The following is a 13,809-nucleotide window of genomic DNA, read 5'->3' as shown; positions in this document are numbered from 1 at the left end:
GAACCAATGGTTGGACCATTCTGTTCAACACCAGACCCCGGGGCTCACTCCTTCCACCCCCACACAGGGGCCAGCCCTGTATCTATAAGAAGGGTCCCCAATGTACCCCCAGCCCCAGGGCACTGTACCCTTGGACAATTGGGTGGCCTCGCATATTGAGCCTTTACCCGAGAAAGCCAGGTGGATCCTGCCCACCCTATGATGGGGGCTGGCGACTCTTGAGTTTGTGTTGGTGGAGTTGAGTGTCAGGAGGTATCTCATCTCCTGCCGCCATGCTGTCCTCGGCCTCCCGAGTAGCTGGGACTAGAGGAGTAGCTGGGACTGCAGGAGCAGCTGGGACTGTAGGAGTAGCTGGGACCAGAGGAGTAGCTGGGACTGTAGGAGTAGCTGGGACTGTGGGAGTTGCTGGGACTAGAGGAGTAGCTGGGCCTACAGGAGTATCTGGGACTAGAGGAGTAGCTGGGACTGCAGGAGAAGCTGGGACTGTAGGAGTAGCTGGGACTACAGGAGTAGCTGGGACCGTAGGAGTAGCTGGGACCAGAGGAGTAGGTGGGACTGTAGGAGTAGCTGGGACTACAGGAGTAGCTGGGACTGTAGGAGTAGCTGGGACTAGAGGAGTAGCTGGGACTGTAGGAGTAGCTGGGACTAGAGGAGTAGCTGGGACTGTGGGAGTAGCTGGGACTGTAGGAGTAGCTGGGACTAGAGGAGTAGCTGGGACTACAGGAGTAGCTGGGACTGTAGGAGTAGCTGGGACTACAGGAGTAGCTGGGACCAGAGGAGTAGCTGGGACCAGAGGAGTAGCTGGGACTGTAGGAGTAGCTGGGACTACAAGAGTAGCTGGGACTGTAGGCGTAGCTGGGACTACAGGCATGCACCACCATGCCTGGCTAATTTTTTCTGTATATTTTTAGCTGTCCAGCTAATTTCTTTCTATTTTTAGTAGAGACGAGGTCTTGCTCTTGCTCGGGCTGGTCTCGATCTCCTGACCTCGAGCGATCCTCCCGCCTCGGCCTCCCAGAGTGCTGGGATTCCATTTTTGGTTTTCTTTATGAGAGGGACTCCGGCCAGATTCACCACGCCTGCAGACATGTTCTCAGGCCGCTAGAAACACACGTACATCCATTCACAAACAGCAGCACACACCCAGCACACGCACAAACGTAAATACGCCCTCTCGTGGTTTGCAAAGTCTTTGCCAATGTGATATGACAAGAAAAAGAAATAAAGGACAATGATAGGAGAGGAAGGGAAAGACGACCTCCACAGCATACGAGGTGATTATCCGGGAAGGCAGGAAACGATCGACTGAAATCTACCAGAATTTATAAAGCTGTTCGATTGATGGCCAGCCGTGAGATCAACCCACGGAAATGGACAGGCCATTCGAGTTTCATTGTATCAGTCAGCAACTGCTGCGTAAGGAACATCCCACCTCGAAGCTCACTGCTCTGAAACAGCAGTGGTTTGGCATCACAGCTGGGAGACCGTGGTTGGCTGGGAGTCTGCTGATCTCAGCTGGCCTCGGTCCCGTGCCGGGCAGACAGAGGGGGTCCTGCCATAACTCTGCTCTGGGGGCTGCCGGTCCTCTTCCTGGAACCCTCGGGCCAGCGGGGCATGTCCTCACGGCGAGGGCAGAGCCACGACATATAAGCCCATTTCCAACCTCAGCTTGCATCCTCTCTGCCAAGACACATTGGGCAAAACAGGTCAAACGGCCAAGCCTGGCACAGGGCAGGGGTGAAGGGACAGTCCCCACTGGGGCCAGCAATGCAATAAAAACCCAACTGAGAGCTGTAGCGATAAAGAGCGTTTGTGGCTTTCATGACAGTGAGGAAAATCACAAACAGCCCAGTGGTCAGCTGGGATACAGTAAAACCTTAACGGGAAACAGAAGGAAAACCAAAGGAGGCTGTCTACCATCTTTCCTGTACGGGAAGACTCAGCCTCGTAAAGATTCCAATTTTTGTCCTACTGATCTATCATTCAACGTGATTCCAGTACAAATCTTGGCGGGGGGGAGGTGGATTTTTAAAAAATGGAACTTGGCCGGGCGGCGGTGGCTCATGCCTGTCACCCCAGCACTCTGGGAGGCCGAGGCTGGAGGATCGCTCGAGGTCAGGAGTTCGAGACCGGCCTGAGCAAGAGCGAGACCCCGTCTCTACTAACGATAGAAAGAAATTAGCCAAACAACTAAAAATAGAAAAAATGAGCCGGGCGTGGTGGCACACGCCTGTCGTCCCAGCTACTCGGGAGGCCGAGGCGGGAGGCTCGCTTGAGCCCAGGAGTCTGAGGCTGCTGAGAGCTAGCACCAGGAAAAGGCGAAGAAAGCAGAGTCCCCCTTAGCTTCGGGGGGAGCCAGCCGTGCTGACGACACCTCGATTCTCAGACCTCTTAAAAGAGTGTGGTTTGAAGACACAGAGTTTGTGGTCATTGTCACAGTCGCGGGCGGACAGACTCACTAGAAGGACGGAAACCAGACAGTCCAACGTGGCTGCCCCTCCCCTCCTACCAGGCGGCCCGAAGTGCAGTTCGATCCGCGGCCCCGATGTCATCAGGGTCCCCCTTGTCTGACGCCCACCCTCAGCAGAGCTGGGAAAGGCCACCAAGTGGCCCCAGAGGGCAGCCGGGGCTTCTCCCCGAGACGGCGGAGAGAGAGGGGCCCCGCGGACGTCTAGCTAGGCTGCTGCTGGAGGTATAATGCTGCGTGCATGTGTGTGCACGTGTGTGCACGTGTGTGCCTGTGCAGCCAGGTGAGCTCAGGCATGTGTATGCACGTGTGTCTAAGTAACTGTGTGTGTGCACATGTACATGTGTGCATGTGTGTACGTGTGTGCAGGTGTATGTGCACATAGGTGTGTATGTGCGTACATATGTGTATATGTATGTGTATATGTGTACGTGTGTATCTATGCATGCACGTATGTGCATACATGTGTATATGTGTGCACATATATGTGCATGTGTGTATGCGTGTGCAGGTGTATGTGCACATAGGTGTGTATATGCACACATATGTGTATATGTATGTGTGTGTACATGTGTATCTATGCATGCATGTGCATATGTGTGCCCGTGTACACACATGTATATGTATACATGTATGTGTTGTGCATATGTGTATCTATGCATGTATGTGTGCATATGTATTTGTGTGCGTGTGTACATACATGTATATGTATATGCATGTGTTGTGCATATGTGTATCTATGCCTGCATGTGTGTGCACACATGTATATGTGTATATGTGTTTATCTGTGTGTATATATGTACATGTTTATGTGTATATATGTATGTGTGTAGGTGTGTATCTATGCATGTATTGTGTTTGTGCGTATGTATATGCATATATGTGTTCACCTGTGTGTGTGTGTATTTATATGTCTGTGTGTGTACGTGTGCATCTGTGCACGCGTGTGTATGTTTGCACCTGTGTGTATGTACGTGTGCATGTATGCAGGTGTGCATGTGTGTACATGTGCGTGCAGAGGGGACAGCCACTAGCAACAGACCCGAGTCCGTCTCTGCTAGGAGAAGGGAGGCCGTGGCAGGGAGGTGTCCTCGTTGGGGCAGGACAGGGGCGCAGAAACACCAGGACGCGCAGGGAGGAGCCAGGCCCCCCCGGAGCACACGCCGGGCTCATGCTGGGCCCGCTGAGCTCAGCAGCGGAGCTGGGTGGGAGCCAGCGAGGGCAGCGACAGCAAAGGTCAGCCCCTGCGCAGGGACAAGTGCCCGCCCGGTTAAAAAGTGACTCCCGCCACCCTTTGGACTGGAAGCCCCGCTGTCCTCGTGCCCCGGGCTCTGCGGACCGGCGTGTGGCTTAATCATTGATGTTCCAAAGCCGGTGGACTTCTTCCCCGCAGCCGAATTCCAGTGACCAACCGTGGAGGGGACGAGAGAGGAGCTGTCGCTGCTACACCAGGGTCCCCGGCGAGATATTAAAATTCGCAGCCGGAAGGTTAAGCACTTAGGTGGGCGAGGTTGTCACCGGGAAGACGTCGCCAGGAGCACACGTGGAGCCTCCGCTGAGGGTTGGGGACTTTGTTGAGTGGCCACCAAGGGCTCCCGAGTAGCTGGGATGACAGGCATGCGCCACCACGCCCAGCTAATTTTTTCTATATATTTTTAGCTGTCCAGCTACTTTCTTTCTATTTTTTAGTAGAGACGGGGTCTCGCTCTTGCTCAGGCTGGTCTCGAACTCCCGACCTCGAGCGATCCTCCCGCCTCGGCCTCCCAGAGTGCCGGGATGACAGGTGTGAGCCCCCACGCCCGGCCTTTTTCCCTTGTCCTGACCTCTCTGTCTGTGTGGTTCTGGACGGTTCTCAGACTGTTTCTCTGTTCTGCTGACCCTCTTAGGTGCAGTCTCGGTTTGATGTTTTGCATTTTTTCATGGTTTTTTTCTTTTTTCTTTTTTTTTTTTTTTTTTTTTGCAGGTTTCCTACTTTTGCCCTCATTTAAAAATAATCGTGGCCTGCTCTGGTCTCAAAGTGGCCGTGCCTTCTTTCATGGCCAAAGTCCCCTCACGTGTCTGCCGGGGAGGCCGTCCCAAGGACCCTGCCAACAGGGCAAGGGTGCTGCTCCTGTCCTTCCGGAACCTTCTCTCGGGACCTGAGCTGGCATTTTCCTCCATGAGCTTATGATTCTTTGAATTTATCTTCCTGTCCTTTGCAGTTACTGCTGAGATTTTTTTTTTTTTTTTTGGTTGTGGGAAGAATGTTCCAGGCATGGCACTCTGTCATGCTTTGGGGACTCAACAGCCCCTAACAAGGTGAAACTAGATAAAGACAGAAGTAAATTTTTGTTCTTGGTTTAAAAAGCAACTGTATCAAATGGCTCCGTTAAAATACAAAAATGTCCCATATTTTTAAATTACCAAAAGATCCGTGAGCAGGACACTCGTAACCCTCCCAAAGCCGCAGGGGTCTCTTTCCAGACTTCTCTCCTGAGGGTCTGGGCTGCTCTGAACTCCAACTCCTTCTCCAAAGCAGAAAGTATCACAGCTTGTGAAAGTACAAAGACAAAATTCAGGTGGTGGTTTCTAGAAATAAAATCTTGGGCCGGGCGCAGTGGCTCCCGCCTGTCACCCCAGCACTCTGGGAGGCCGAGGCAGGAGGATCGCTCGAGGTCAGGAGTTCGAGACCAGCCTGAGCAAGAGCGAGACCCCGTCTCTACTAAAAATAGAAAGAAATTATATGGACAACTAAAAATATATATAGAAAAAATGAGCCGGGCATGGTGGTGCATGCCTGTAGTCCTGGCTACTCGGGAGACTGAGGTAGGAGGATCGCTTGAGCCCGGGAGTTGGAGGCCAGCCTGGGCAACATAGCAAGACCCTATCTCTACAAAAAAGCAAAAAAGAAAAATGAGCCGGGCGTGGTGGCACATGCCTGTCGTCCCAGCTACTCGGGAGGCTGAGGCAGGAGGATCGCTTGAGCCCAGGAGTCTGAGGTTGCTGTGAGCGAGGCTGACGCCACGGCACTCTAGCCCGGGCAACAGAGCCAGACTCTGTCTCAAAAAAAAAAAAATGTATTAATCTATGCTTATGTGATTAAATGAAAAAAAAAAAATAGCAGGCTATAGCGCCACAGCAGAACGTGGCCATCATCAAAGAAATAAACGAGAAATGGTGCGTTCTTTTAAATTCCTTTTCAGCATTGCTCGTGAGATTGAGATATATTCCCTCTCAGAGGGGCCCTCTGACTTCTCCTGGGAATCGTTGGTTTTATCCTCACCCCCTTGCTACCTTTTCCTTAGTTATTTGTAACAGATGTTTATGCAACGCAGATATTAACCGCTGATACATCACATTTGCTGCGAACTGTTTTCTCCCTGCCTGCAACTGGTCTTTTCGTTTGCTTACAACACCATGCGTTTAGTTTTTGCAAGATTCAAACCTGTCACTCATTTTTCCTTTAGGGCTTCCAGGTTTGGTTTCCTGCTTAGTAAAGCCTTCTTCGCTGGTGGGATTTAAAAAATACTCTTCTATATTTGGTTCTAAAACTTCATTAGACTTTTTTTTTTTTTTTTGAGACAGAGTCTGGCTCTGTCGCCTGGGCTAGAGTGCCGTGGCGTCAGCCTCGCTCACAGCAGCCTCAGACTCCTGGGCTCAAGCGATCCTCCTGCCTCAGCCTCCCGAGTAGCTGGGACTACAGCCATGCGCCACCATGCTTGGCTAATTTTTTTCTATATATATATTTTTAGTTGTCCAGCTAATTTCTTTCTATTTTTAGTAGAGACGGGGTCTCGCTCTTGCTCAGGCTGGTCTCGAACTCCTGACCTCGAGCGATCCTCCCGCCTCGGCCTCCCAGAGTGCCGGGATGACAGGCGTGAGCCACCGCGCCCGGCCACCACTATTTGTTGATTTGGGATTTTTTTGATAACAGCCATTCTCACCGGAGTAAGGTGATATCTCACTGTGGTTTTGGTTTGCGTTTCCCTGGTGATTAGAGACCTTGAGCATGTTTTCATATATTTTTCTGTGTTCTTTTGAGACGTTTCTCCGCATGTCCTTTGCCCACTTTCGAATGGGGTTGTTTGATTTTTTTTTTTTATTTTCTTGCTGATTTTCCTGAGTCCTGTACAGATTCTCGTGGTCAGCCCTTTACAGCATGGATAATAATAGACTGTTTTTATGGTTAGATCCTTCACACACCTGGAGTTTACTTTCTTGTTTCGGGATTGTGTCCAGATGTCCCTACATTGGACGTTGTCACTCGCGACCGCCTTGGGGTCGAGCCGGGGGGGGGGGGGAGTGTTATCAGGACGGGGGGGGGGTTGGGGGGGGCGTCCAGCCTTGTCCGTCTGTCTGTCCGGGACCCAGTGGGCAGATCACACGCTGAGGGCGTGTCCAACCCTCACCCCGACCGTCGAGTGACGTCAAGGACAGGCTGTAGCAGGTAGGAGCGGGGTCGGGTTGGTGCCGGACCCTCAGGGCGGGTGACACTGGCCATCTTTCCCTCCCAAGGGCCGGAGTCAATGCCAGACAGACCCCCCCCCCGCCAGGCTGGGTTGAGGCCAACAATTGCCTTGAGTTGTTCTGGGATTTTGAAGATTTATTCCTGTCCGTCACGCGAACAGGCATAAATTCGAACTCACCACCTCGACAGAGCCCTGATTCTCACGAAGATCAATTGCTATTGATACCCTTCTTTTTTTTTTTTTTTTTTTTTTGCCATCTGCCATGTCCCCAAGCCACCGGGGATATCTTGGTTTAACCCCTTCATCGTTAACCAGCCAGACACCCGCTGTGGCGTCATTTTGAGCCACCGCACCTGTGACAGCGTGGCTTTGGCCCCCACCGCCTCGGAATGCCGGAGAGGAAAGAATCTCAGAGTTGAGACATCCTTCGCTGCTGTGGAATTAAGGAGTCCACTTGGCGCTGCCACCGCTAAGCACGAGCTGTATCCCCTCGGTGGCATGTGGGTCCCCGCGGTGGCATGCGGGTCCCCACGGGAAATACGGGCTCCCGGCAAGCTGGGCTTTGCTCTGGCTCTGAGTCAATGCGGATCTTTATTTCTGCAGCTCCAGCGAGCTCCTACGAGGGGGTTGGGGGAGGAAACAGGCAGCCGGGGGCCGGGGGGGGCGGGTGACGGGGACAAGAAGGGACACAGCAACTCCCTGGCCGGGATCCACCTGCCCCCCACCAGCTCGGGGACCCCTGTGGGATGAAGGATGGCGGGAGCTGGGCCGCGGCCCCAGGAAGGGCAGGGCGTCTTCAAAGCATTCCCGCCGGGACGCTCGGGTAGCCCCGGGGACTCCAGCCTTCAGCCTGCCAGCCCGGCTCAAAGGCCCTCTGTGTCCCCGGGGCCTGGGGTGGACAGCCAGCGTCACCGTCACCATCGTGGACGGAGTGAGCCGGGGGTGCTCGCTCAGACCCTCTCCCTCGCCGCAAGGGGGCAAGGGGACCCCAGCACGGAGGGGGGACTGGTCCGGATCACACACGGCCAGCAAGTAGCTCCGCTGCATGGTCCCCACGCCAGCCCGTGACTGCAGAGCCACCGTGGAAGCTGCCTTGGCTGAGCGATGCTGTTGGGAACATGTCACAGGTAGGTGCGCGGGAGGCCAGAGGACAGTTTCAAATTTTTTTTTTTGACACAGAGTCTGGCTCTGTCGCCCGGGCTAGAGTGCCGTGGCGTCAGCCTCGCTCACAGCAACCTCAGACTCCTGGGCTCAAGCGATCCTCCTGCCTCAGCCTCCCCCTGAGTAGCTGGGACTACAGGCATGCGCCACCACACCCGGCTCATTTTTCTTTTTTGTAGAGATGGGGTCTTGCTATGTTGTCCAGGCTGGCCTCAAACTCCAGGGCTCAAACCATCCTCCTGCCTCAGCCTCCCCGAGTAGCTGGGACTATAGGCAGGCGCCACCACGCCCGGCTAATTTTTTTTCTATATATTTCTAGCTGTCCAGATCATTTCTTTCTATTTTTAGTAGAGACGGGGTCTCGCTCTTGCTCAGGCTGGTCTCGAACTCCTGACCTCGAGCGATCCTCCCGCCTCGGCCTCCCAGAGTGCTGGGATGACAAGCGTGAGCCGCCGCGCCCGGCCGGAAAAGAATTTTAGTTTTATTGTCTGATAAGACAAACCCAACTCCCCACCCAGTTGACTCCCTTTTCAAATATTTCTTGCTAGAAACATGTTTGCTAGAAACATATGTTTACAATTTTATGTCTTGCTAACCCGGGAAGTCTCTCTCTCTCTCCATCTGTCAGGGAAGAGTCCGGAGTCCTCTGATTAAACTCCTGCGTGTGCTTCCCTGGGTTAGTATACTCCTAGGAATTTCTGATTTCTCGTTGAATTGTCAATGGGACCTTTTTTCCCCCTCAATATATTTTGTTGCAGCTATTTTGGGGCATCTGGCGAGCCACAGGGGTTTGTATATTTATTTTGTAAGCGGCCACCGCGCTGAATTCTCTTTGCAGTTTGCATAGCTTCTCGCCTCCTGTGGTTTGCTTTGGGTGTTTCAGTTCTGTACCCGCTTTGTGGCCACGGCCCGGGCCGTGCAAGGGGAGTCCCAGCGTGATCCTTCTGGGGAGGTGGGGGGGGCCCAGCCTGGGGAAGAAATATTTATTTCACCCTCTGCGAGCCTTCGGAGATTCAGCTCTAAACAAATTTTTTTTTTTTTTTTTTTTTTTTTTTTTTTTTTTCCGTGAAGGAGGTTCTTTTACGTCAGCTGGTATTTTGGTTGGGAATTACAGAATGTACTTTGCAACCGGTCGAAAACACGCCGCTTTTGAAAACCAGGCCTTCTCCGGCAAGATCAACAACGAATGTGCAAATTTTCTCACACCTTGGACATGCAGGAAAATGTGTACTCAGGCAGCTGGCCGGGTGCCCGCCTGGGGAAGGTGCCAGGCGGGATGAATGCTACGGGCAGGGGCTTGGCGCGTCCTTGCTGGCCAGGCTCTGAGTACCTAGCTGCTAAGAGTCCCCTCCAGAGCCCACGGGCACCCTCGTCCAGGGCAGCTGGCAGCCTGAGCAAAGTTGCACGGTTGGCCAACTGCATGCAGCTCCGTGTTCTGGCCGTGTCATCTCATGTATGGCCCACGTAGCGCCGCGAGGAACACGCTTTTGAGGAAGAGGAACTGCATCTTTGCAAAAGTTCAAGTCACAGACGTTCGGGGACAGGGCTGGATTCGAACCCACTTTAAGCCCGAGATCCTCAAATGTTTTGATCTCAAGACCCCTTTACGACCGGGTGCGGTGGCTCACGCCTGTCATCCCGGCACTCTGGGAGGCCGAGGCGGGAGGATCGCTCGAGGTCAGGAGTTCGAGACCAGCCTGAGCAAGAGCAAGACCCCGTCTCTACTAAAAAAATAATAATAAAAAAAAAATAGAAATGATCTGGACAACTAAAAATGTATAGAAAAAATTAGCCGGGCGTGGTGGTGCATGCCTGTAGTCCCAGCGACTCGGGAGGCTGAGGCAGGAGGATTGCTGGAGCCCAGGAGTCTGAGGCTGCTGTGAGCGAGGCTGACGCCACAGCACTCTAGCCCGGGTGACAGAGCGAGACTCTGTCTCCAAAAAAAATAAATAAATATGAGGAGAGGCTTTTATTACTTTTATTTGTTTTTTGTTATATATTAGCTGTTCGGATTTTGGGGGAACGTGGGATAATCTGATACCTGTATACAATGTCTGACGGTCAATTCAGGGCAGCTGGGATGTGTCCAATCACCCCAAATATTTTCCTTTTCTTTGTGTGGGAACATTATAAATCTCCTCTTCTAGCTATTCTGAAATAGACGATACGTTACTGTGAACTGCAATTTCCCTGCTGTGATACTAGAACTTACTAGAACCTACTGGAACTTACTAGAACTTACTAGAACTTACTCCTCTTGCTTAACTGCATCTCTGTACCCCTTAACCGACTTTGGAGGGACTTAAGGCACTGAACCCAGACGGTTAGAGGTCAACACACCTCCCAAGGACAGAACGAGGACGAGAAGAGAAATAACTTTGTCACCAACATGGTTTCCCCTTTCAGACCCCCTGAAAGGGTCTCGGAGCCCCAGGGCTCTTGGAACCCCTTTGAGAACCACTCGGTCTTGTACCCTGCTGAGAAGTTGGGCCTTTGTGAGCACAGATCTAGGGGGGACTTAGAGGATTTTTTTTTTTTTTTGAGACAGAGTCTGGCTCTGTCGCCCGGGCTAGAGTGCCGTGGCGTCAGCCTCGCTCACAGCAGCCTCAACCTCCTGGGCTCAAGCCATCCTCCTGCCTCAGCCTCCCGAGTAGCTGGGACGACAGGCATGCGCCACCACGCCCGGCTTATTTTTCTTTTTTTCTTTTTTGTAGAGATGGGGTCTTGCTATGCTGTCCAGGCTGGCCTCAAACTCCGGGGCTCAAGCCATCCTCCTGCCTCTGCTTCCCAAGTAGCTGGGACTACAGGCATGCACCACCATGCTTGGCTCATTTTTCTATCTATATTTTTAGCTGTCCAGCTCATTTCTTTCTATTTTTAGTAGAGACGGGGTCTCGCTCTTGCTCAGGCTGGTCTCGAACTCCCGACCTCCAGCGATCCTCCCGCCTCGGCCTCCCAGAGTGCTGGGATCTCCTCAAAGCTGTCACCAGAGACACACAAGCACACGCAGGGCCAGGAGGAGGGACTGGGGGAGGGCCCAGGTGGCTCGGGAGGACGGTGGGACTCAGATAAGGGAGATGTTCACAGGTCACGGGAGGAAAAAGCCCCTGGTGAGCGGCCCCGGGGCCTTTGCACAGTCAACAGGATGGAGAATGACAGGCCCAAGTGACTTCAGCGCGCCGAGCCTCAGTCTTCCCAGCTGTGAAATGGGAGTGACAGGAAGCCATCCCGGGGCGGGACCTGTGCGGGGCAGATGCAGCCCTGGCTGGCTCTGACGCTTGGAGTCCCCCTGGGCCTGGGGCACCTTGTCCCTGTTCCCAGCCACAGCGCACCCCCCTCCCCCAAGGCCACCCAGAGAGGGGGGGCGTGGCTTCCGGGGGGCCGGGTTGCTGGGCAGCCCCGGGAGCTGCCGGGAGGAGCCGGCCTTCCCTTCCTCTTCCCTGTCAATCACGAACTGCACGGGGATGTTATGAATGGAATGTGCGCCTTGCGCGCCTGCGCGCACCAGCCAGGAATGCGGCCCGGCGACCTCCCCACCCCGGCCCGGCTCCCCGGGGACGTTCAGACCTCAGGCATTCGGGGCGAGGCCCCAGGGCGCGTGCGCAGCCAGTCTGGGCCACCGGGACCCTCTGGGCGTGGGGACGAGCTCCCGGGCACACACGGCGGGGCGCACAGACACACACACACACGTGCACACACACACACACACGTGCACACACACACACACGCACACACGCACACACGACACACAGCGGGCTGTGTGCCCGCACCGAAAGGGACTCGAGCATGCGTGTCATTAGCGCACGCAGAGCGGGGGATGCACAGACGAGAGACCCCGACCCCTCAACACGGCTTCTAGCTCCTCCGTGGACAGGGGGACCCCACACAGGGTCTCCAAGTCCCGGCCAACCGGGTGCCGGCCCCAGGGTCCCTGGGCCGGCGCAGCCACTGGCCTCCCTGCCTGGCCTCGCAGGACTGAGCACCCCCCCCCCCGCAGGTGGCCATCGGCTGGGAATAGCTCGCAGGTGTCGCTGGGGCTTGTGCTGGCTCAGGTCCTTGTGTTTGTGCTAAGCCCTGGCCTGAGGGCTAAGGAAGTAGCAGCTGTCGCCTTGCAGAACCAGAGTGTCAGCAGGGTCCCGGCTGGCCCCGTGTGCTCACCGGCTCCCGCATCCGCCTCTGGTCCCTGCGTTCTCCCGCGGGACACGGGGTCCACGCGAGCCCTCCGGCCCCACGGGAACGGGACATCCTGCCAACCCTTTCATCCATCCACTCATCCGTCCATCCATCCACTCATCCGTCCATCCATCCACTCATCCGTCCATCCATCCATCCATCCACTCATCCATCCATCCATTCTCTCATCCATCCATCCATCCATCCACTCATTCATCCATCCATCTACTCATCCGTCCATCCATCCACTCATCCATCCACTCATCCGTCCATCCACTCATCCATCCATCCATCCATCCACTCATCCGTCCATCCATCCACTCATCCATCCACTCATCCATCCACTCATCCGTCCATCCATCCATCCACTCATCCGTCCATCCATCCATCCACTCATCCGTCCATCCATCCATCCACTCATTCATCCATCCATCTACTCATCCGTCCATCCATCCACTCATCCATCCACTCATCCGTCCATCCACTCATCCATCCATCCATCCATCCACTCATCCGTCCATCCATCCACTCATCCATCCACTCATCCATCCACTCATCCGTCCATCCATCCATCCACTCATCCGTCCATCCATCCATCCACTCATCCGTCCATCCATCCACTCATCCGTCCATCCGTCCATCCATCCACTCATCCATCCACTCATCCGTCCATCCATCCATCCACTCATCCATCCATCCATCCACGCATCCGTCCGTCCATCCACTCATCTGTCCATCCATCCACTCATCCATCCATCCATCCACGCATCCATCCATCCATCCACGCATCCGTCCATCCATCCACTCATCCATCCATCCATCCACTCATCCGTCCATCCATCCACTCATCCATCCATCCATCCACGCATCCGTCCATCCATCCACTCATCCATCCATTCACTCATCCGTCCATCCATCCATTCACTCATCCGTCCATCCATCCATTCACTCATCCATCCATCCATCCACTCATCCGTCCATCCATCCATCCACTCATCCGTCCATCCACTCATCCATCCATCCACTCATCCGTCCATTCCTTCATTCGTGGAGTCAGGAACTGCTGGCTGAGTGCCTACGACACGCCGGGCACCGCAGCAACACGGCCCGTGAGGGTGCCCTGTCCCCTGTGCCCTGTGCCCTACAAACTTCCAGCCCACAGACGATGTTTTGTGCGGCTTGGCTGTGATTTTAGAACTTTTAAAATCATTTTAAAAAATTATTTCCATAATAGTAAAATGAATATCGGACTTTTAATTAGTCCAATTAATCTATAAGTTAATTTAATTAATTAATAATTTAATCAATTAATTTATTACTACTCAATAAATCAATCCACTAATTAATAATTTCTTTATTACCACTCAATAAATTAATCCATTAATTAATTGCCACTCAACAAACTAATCCATCAATTAATAATTAATTTACCACTCGATAAATCAACCCATTAATTAATAATTAATTTATCACCACTCAATAAATTAATCATTAATTAATAATTAATTTATCACCACTCAATAAGTCAATCCATTAATTTATCGCCACTCAATCAATTAA

The 13,809-nt window shown here is 53.3% G+C and overlaps 1 long non-coding RNA gene across 1 annotated transcript; it reads left to right on the top strand.

Annotated features, from left to right (window-relative positions):
- The first annotated feature begins 7,618 nt into the window (after positions 1 to 7,618).
- On the top strand, positions 7,619 to 9,776 carry LOC138402055 (uncharacterized). The gene is made up of 3 exons (XR_011236606.1): positions 7,619 to 8,042; positions 8,705 to 8,752; positions 9,148 to 9,776. It is a non-coding gene; the product is annotated as an uncharacterized lncRNA (long non-coding RNA).
- Positions 9,777 to 13,809: the final 4,033 nt, after the last annotated feature.

The sequence above is a fragment of the Eulemur rufifrons genome, chromosome 22, assembly GCF_041146395.1.
Source record: "Eulemur rufifrons isolate Redbay chromosome 22, OSU_ERuf_1, whole genome shotgun sequence".
NCBI lineage: Eukaryota > Metazoa > Chordata > Mammalia > Primates > Lemuridae > Eulemur > Eulemur rufifrons.
Note: the sequence above shows the minus strand (reverse complement) of the source record. Positions and strands in the feature narration are given on the sequence as shown.